At 40.0% G+C, this 6,701-nt stretch overlaps 1 protein-coding gene across 5 annotated transcripts in view; it reads left to right on the top strand.

Annotated features, from left to right (window-relative positions):
- The first annotated feature begins 487 nt into the window (after nucleotides 1-487).
- per2 (period circadian clock 2) overlaps nucleotides 488-6,701 on the top strand; it is a 35,306-nt gene continuing 29,092 nt past the window's right edge. For all 5 annotated transcript variants that reach the window (XM_042496993.1, XM_042496996.1, XM_042496995.1 and 2 more), the window contains exon 1: nucleotides 488-624. The gene's annotated coding sequence lies outside the window, so the exon portion shown is untranslated. The remainder of the gene's footprint in view (nucleotides 625-6,701) is intronic.

Below are 6,701 nucleotides of genomic sequence, written 5' to 3'. Positions count from 1 at the left end.
TCAAGGATATCTTCAGTGTTATCACATTTTTTCGCATAGTCAAGGAACTCGCATGCTCACGCGAACGATGACACCAAACAGTTCACCCACATTGGCCACACACACACTTGTATAACCGTTTAGATAACAGCCGGCCGTGCTGAGCAGCTGTGAGCCAACCATCGGCACCGCTTCATTCACAGGCAGCTCCGTCGTAGTGATTTGCTCTTGCCTCTCACACGCCGGAGGTAGCCGTGGGTTTCCACGTGAAAGCGATGACATCCTTATGTAAAATGACTGACAGCCCGAGGGGCCAATAGCAGCGCGGAGCGGCAGCGAGCGGAGCCGCCCTCATGGGGGGCGGGCAGCTCCGATTGGTGCAAAGCATATTGACGTAAAGATAGACGGTTCTGTGGGCCAATGGGAAAAGATCTGGAGGTGGAGCTTGGGGAGGAGCTCGAAATGAGGTCACTGCCTTCACTGGAGATCCAGGGCAGCGTCTCGATGTGTATGTGAACCTAATGCGCGGAGAGCAGTGTGTCAGACCAGCCCAGGACCAGCTGAGTAACTCTTTTCGGGACCATAAAGAGATATGAAACAAGTCTTTATTTCACGGCGGGATTAGTAGAGGATTCCTTGTGTGAGGTTGGTGGAGTTTTACTTGTGTGTTCGAGCCTTAACGTTAGCGTGCATTATCAGTGTTACTGTGCGATAAAGATGTTTTAAACTGCGACATATGAAGATAACATCAGTGTTAACGTGCTGTGCTCTGAATGTGTGAAATACTAATTTAAGCGGGAAGCGTGGAAGTTGCATAACTGTGTCAGTGAGACTCAATCCCGGTCAGTAAGGCTACAGCAGGCAGCCAGCCCTGCCCACATGACAGTGGGGACGTAAGTCCATCATTAGGGGAGTAACCTTAAAGTGCTGTAAGCTGAAATACCAACGGTGACATGCGATCAAAGGAACTTGTGTTTACATAACGAAACTCAATGCAGCAGGCAATAAAACTGATATCGCGATGCCATGAAGTTGTTATAGATCAGACCAGACAGAAATAACTGAGGTCGGGATGTCAGTCACATATGGTGCAATGTAGACGTGCTTTCTGGTGTCACTGTCACATGAAAACTCCGGCACTACGCCTTACATAAAGAGTCAACTGCAGCAGCACATGGCAGGAGCTCATATGCAGCACCGATTAGAGAATTTTCGAGATGTAAGCGATGGTTTTCCACGAAAAGACTGTGTCATCATGCTGCGATGCTTAGTGCGTAGTTGGCTATGAGGTAAAAATCTTACATAAACACGGCATTGCCTCTTGGAAGCATTTATTCATTGTGTTTAAGCTGTCTATGGCAGAGCTGCGAAGTACTTACACGTTAACGAATTGTCGTACAATTTCATGATACTGAAACTTAAGTATTTACTTTTGGTTAGCCTATACTTGTGCCGGTGTGTTCAGCTGTGAATTTGGGGAGATAATTGCTTGCAGGCAAAGTAGGAGATTACATCTTGTTGTTGTCAAATACAAATCTTTGTCTCAAAAAATGTTAGCTTTTACAGGAAATATGGAAAAATCTGCCCTTTTTGCCTGATGATGCAATGCATTGTTCACATTATATAAAGAGGTTTAAAAGTGGAGAATTGTCTCATCCTGGGCAGCAGCAAGCTGAAAGACATGAAAAAAGTTTTTACGTAATTGCTAGTACAATCATTCCTGGAGTTTAAACAGCATTTAAAGGATTACATTACCCATAAAGTGGCCATTTGTATATCAGTTACTTATGCCATGTTTCCTTTAATTTGTGCAGAAAACGTTCTCCATCCCTTTACAGAAAATAGTGCCCATATTGATTTATCGATTGTTTGGGGACCAAGTTTACCAAAGCAAACTATATCAAAAAATGGATTTACAAACTCACACAACTTGTGCAGTATAATCTAAGTCTCATTTATCCAGTCTTATGCTCACTACTTTCCAAACACATGGCACTTTTTGTGAAAGCTATTTAAGACTGAACTGAGAGTGAAACTCATCTAAGCCGTTTTCAAAGCCAGACTCTGATAATAAGGTTGTTTTGTTGTGTTTTGGTTGTTTTGGGTTTTTTTGCAAAAATGCTTTTGTTTCAGAAGTACTGAGCAAACGACTGGATAAATGAGACGTACTATACTGCTCAAGTTGTGTGAGAGTTTCTAAACGATTGTTTTGATGTAGTTTTGCTATAGTTCAACATGGTCCCCGATCAATTAATATCTTTGCTGTTTTCTTTGGAGGCATGCAAGAAAACCTTTTTTTTTCCTCAAGGTAACATGGCATGACATTGATTTACAAATATCCATTTTTGGGTGAAGTACTCCACTGAATACTCAGTGGTCTGACAATTTAAGTCTCTCTAGGTAGTAGTTTCACTTCTGATACCTGACTGCATGGAACATAAGTCAAGACAGAAGCATTAGAAAATCAGGTGTTGGTAATACAAATGTTGCTAGGATGTGTTAAAATGATAACAATAGCCTTTGCCCTTTAAAACAGACAGTATATAGCATTATAACATTGAATTTAATTTAACAGTGATTCTAAACCGTTAGACGCCGTGCAGAATATCAGCCGCATGTCCAAAGTGACTGCAGTCATATTTAGCTTTCCCATGGTGACTGAAAAAGGAGGGGAGATGATGGCTGACGCATGTAAGGCTGGTGAGGGAGAAGTCATTTAGGGTCGCCTATCTAACTGTTGCAAGCAGCCAAACGTGGCATCAAACAGGGTACAAACTTCCACGCCCACAAACGCAGAAAGAGGGGAGGGGCTGGCAAATTACTTTGTTTTTCCTTACTTATTGTCAGGCAAACTTTATATATAAAAAAATATGTGTCATTAGTTTGTTGCATCACACAAAATGTGTTACTGACCACCCAGCCAAATTTGAATTATTAAAAGAAATAGACAAGTATATAAAATTAGGTTTCAAAATGGGGGAAAAAATGGCAGTATTCTTTGCATTGAGATGCTGAGGGCATGTCCCCTGAGGAAGCTGATACTACATTACGGTTATTTGCAGTGTTTGAGCTCATAGTGTTATATGTTAGTGTCGTTTGATTCATCCCCTGTGTGTGAGCGGCAATTTCACTATGTTCTACACGCCCGCTTAGCTCTTTCAGTGCAATAAAAACATGAATAAACAAGGCTGTTAAATGCCACAATCATATAAACAAAAGCAGAATATTGGGAACGAATGTAACTTTCAGTTGTTCCAGCCCTGTTCGCCTCACTGCTACTGAGTGAGTGCTTTGTGCTAACGTTAGCTACTATTAGCTGCTAACGAGAGTCTCTCCCCATGGAGCGGCTCTCTGTGTATATGACTATGCTACTGGTTAAGCTGCTAACGAGAATAGGTAGCTCTTCAGCAGCTCTCTCCTCATCCTGGGGGACATATTTGCTTTGAGTTACTGAGTTAGCTGCTTAGGAGAGTCTGTTGCTTTGCAGTGGCTCCCTCTTCATTTTGACAGAATGGGAGAGGGATTATGTTAAGGATGGCTCCAGGGCGTCATTAAACAAGTTTCTAAGGCCCGCCAAAAACTTCTGGATGCAGAAACGGTGAAAAACTACAAAATGGTAAAACTTCACCATGCGATAGGCTACTACACAGTTCCTGGTCTTTTCACGTTTTCAATAAGTGTTTTTTAACATTGCTAATGTGTTTAGAAACTCATTTTGCTTTATCCAGACCCTCTTTTGAGCCACAATGAAAGTGGATGAAGCCTTGGGTGGTCTTGGGAAGTGCATCTTGGGAAGTGTGCATGAGACCTACTATGATTGTTTTAAGATATCCTTGAAAATAGATGTAGGTCAACAACTCCGTTGATAAACCCCAGTCATGTCTCCATGTTAAAAAACTCACAGCACTTGTTACCCCAACGGTTTGATATTAACCACTATGTTTGCCGACACAATGATCGAGATCACAGTGTGAAATCACATAAAAGAAGTGGAAAATACAATATGAAGAAGTCTGGTAATAGACTGATAAAACACTAGATTACATGCTGATGGTCAGCAAATAGACATTAAAAATCAGAGCCTCTCAGTGAATGAAATTGGCTCAGGTGTCATCTCATCTTGCACTTGTTATGCGTTAATATACCCCCTTCCAGCGTGTTATAATAGCTAAAAATAATTAAGTAAATATTCACTCTATCTGAATCACTCATTGTAAACTTATGTAAGTCATCATGCAAATAGAGTCTTTTGTACAAGATGGTGACTAAACACTTTAATTAAGAAAATGAATGCCTGCAACACGATACACTGTTATAAAACTGCAGCTGTTGTATAAGATGGTTTGAGATGCTGTATTAGATAATATGATCAGAGCACTGTGACGTGTTTATTTTTTTTACAGCAGACAAAAATGAATTGGAAAATTTTATGATGACTGAGAAGAACAGCAACAGTTTGTAAAATTATGAGACAGAAGAAGATAATAAAGAAATCTCTCAAAGGCTTTCTGTCTAACAGTTAAGGAAAACCGCGATCACCACTACAGAGGTAGCAAGACCCAACAATGGACCAAGCATAGTTACATGTTAATTTCCATCCCTGATTACAATATTTACTTTTAAGATTTAAAGCCATGTCTGAATGAACTGTTCTATGTTTTTACAATGAAAAGGTGATTTATTTTAAATTACCTTCCTCCCCAAAGATCCAGAAAGGCCAAGTGAGCAACATGTCCCTAACAGGTCGAGATTTGTTTAATCTCTTGATAGCCGAGAACGATTTTTTGATTACATTGAAAAGACTGAAAGGGCCAAAGAGGAGTTATATATAACCTGTAATTGTGGTGTGTTTCACATCTTGCCTCGTTAGCCACCTGTTACACGTTGTGCCCACCTCAGAGTAGGGTGTAATGGCTTCCAATGGCATCAAGATCCCTGCCAGATAACTCAGTTTCAAAGAAAATCCATGTTACTCTCCTCCACTTCCTTTGCTGCAGCAACCCAACGGGATGAAAAGATCCAGTGAATGGCAGTAAAATCAGAGATCACAGAGATACTGAAGTAACCTCAGGTAACTCTTACTGCAGAGATAGATTTGACACTTATACACTATTATCAGCTGTAGTAAAAAACCTTCTGAAAATATGTTCAATATTAAACGCTATGTTAGCGACATTTATTTTGTTTTCTGTTTTTGTAAACACAGGAATGTATCACAATCAACAGAAGAAAATGGTGGTATAGTACGTTTCTGAAACCAAGAATGTTACATTTGCAAGCTCATATATGTCATATAAATGTTTTTAGAGGTACATAGTATTAAAGCGGACTGTTTGGGAGACCAAACTGCAGAACCGGTTGTTTTTTACAGGGTTATTGCTGTGTTTCCAGTGGCTTTTCAGTCTTCAAAGTTGGGTGTTTTTAGGAACCCATGGCTGTTATTCCAGCAGTTTTTGAGCCCCCAAGCATGAATGTTTTTTGGTGACCTGTAACTGTTTTTCCAGCAAGTATAGTGCCACAAAAAAGTGGGTGTTTTTTTCACCATGACATTGCTGTGTTTCCTGTTGGGATAGTGGCATACATTTTTTTAGTGATAGATTGTTGCGTTTCCAGTTTGGTTATGCCCACAGAACTGGGGATTGTCAGCCAAATAACATTTTTCTTAACCTTCTTAAGTGTTTTTTTTTCCTAAAAGTAACCACATGTAGTCCCAGCATTGTTAAAAAGTTAAAGTTAATCTTAAAAGTTTGAATAATAATAATAGCATGCAAATGTAACTTATTCGTCGTTTGCCAACATGTTTTTCTGGCGATCGGCTTGCAAAGTGAAGTGGGTCTAATCATCTCAGAAGTATTTCAGTGGTGCTAAAGTAAACATTTGATTGTCTATTTCAAATGCTGATACATCAGTCACCTGTTGGTCTGCAGCTGCACAAATCTCTATTCTTCTCCATTTGTATTATTGCATTTAGAGTAGAGAGGGGGCTGTTTGTGTGTTTATACATGTCCTGTCTAAAGTGTCATTGAGCTTGTATCTATTCACCAAGTGGATATGCACACCTAAAGCTCTCATTTCAAAACCATGTTTAGATGTCTCTCTCTATATCCTGTAAATCTGTCTCTTTAAGAGCTTGACTGTCTCATCTTCTCTCTCAGTCTGCTGGTGTCAAGCCAAAAGATGTGTGATAACGAGCTAATGAGGTTGATGTCTAGCAGTGACTGTAGTTGGTAACCAGTGTAAACTCTTGGGCTTTATGAATATTGGGCACATCTGCAGTCAGCTCTTTAACTTTTGACCAGACTTTGAGTAGCAGGGCCTGTCAAAACACTTCTCTGTGCAACAAAAACTTTTCAGTCAGTGGTTTGTGCAGAATGTTCAGTATGAATAGCACGTCGACTGAGTAATAACGGACAGCTTTTTATGAAGGGGCTTTTTATCCTGCAAAATAAGTGCTGCACTTTGCACAGAAAATAAGTCATAGTGAAAGCCATTTTTTCATTTTATCTGACAAAGCAGTCTGTAAACTATGAAAATCTGTTTGTTCGTTAGTTTCTTTTGATTGTCGCAATTCTTTATCTCTATATTGACCCAGTTCACAGTGTAAAAAACCCTGTTTGTGGCAGGTCAGTGATAACACTGGCAACTGTGAACTCACTTCTGTCCTCCATCTAACAGGGTCAACATGTTGATTGTTATGAATGGGATTATTTTACCACTCATTT

Source organism: Plectropomus leopardus, chromosome 12, assembly GCF_008729295.1.
Source record: "Plectropomus leopardus isolate mb chromosome 12, YSFRI_Pleo_2.0, whole genome shotgun sequence".
In the NCBI taxonomy this organism is placed as follows: domain Eukaryota; kingdom Metazoa; phylum Chordata; class Actinopteri; order Perciformes; family Serranidae; genus Plectropomus; species Plectropomus leopardus.
Note: the sequence above shows the minus strand (reverse complement) of the source record. Positions and strands in the feature narration are given on the sequence as shown.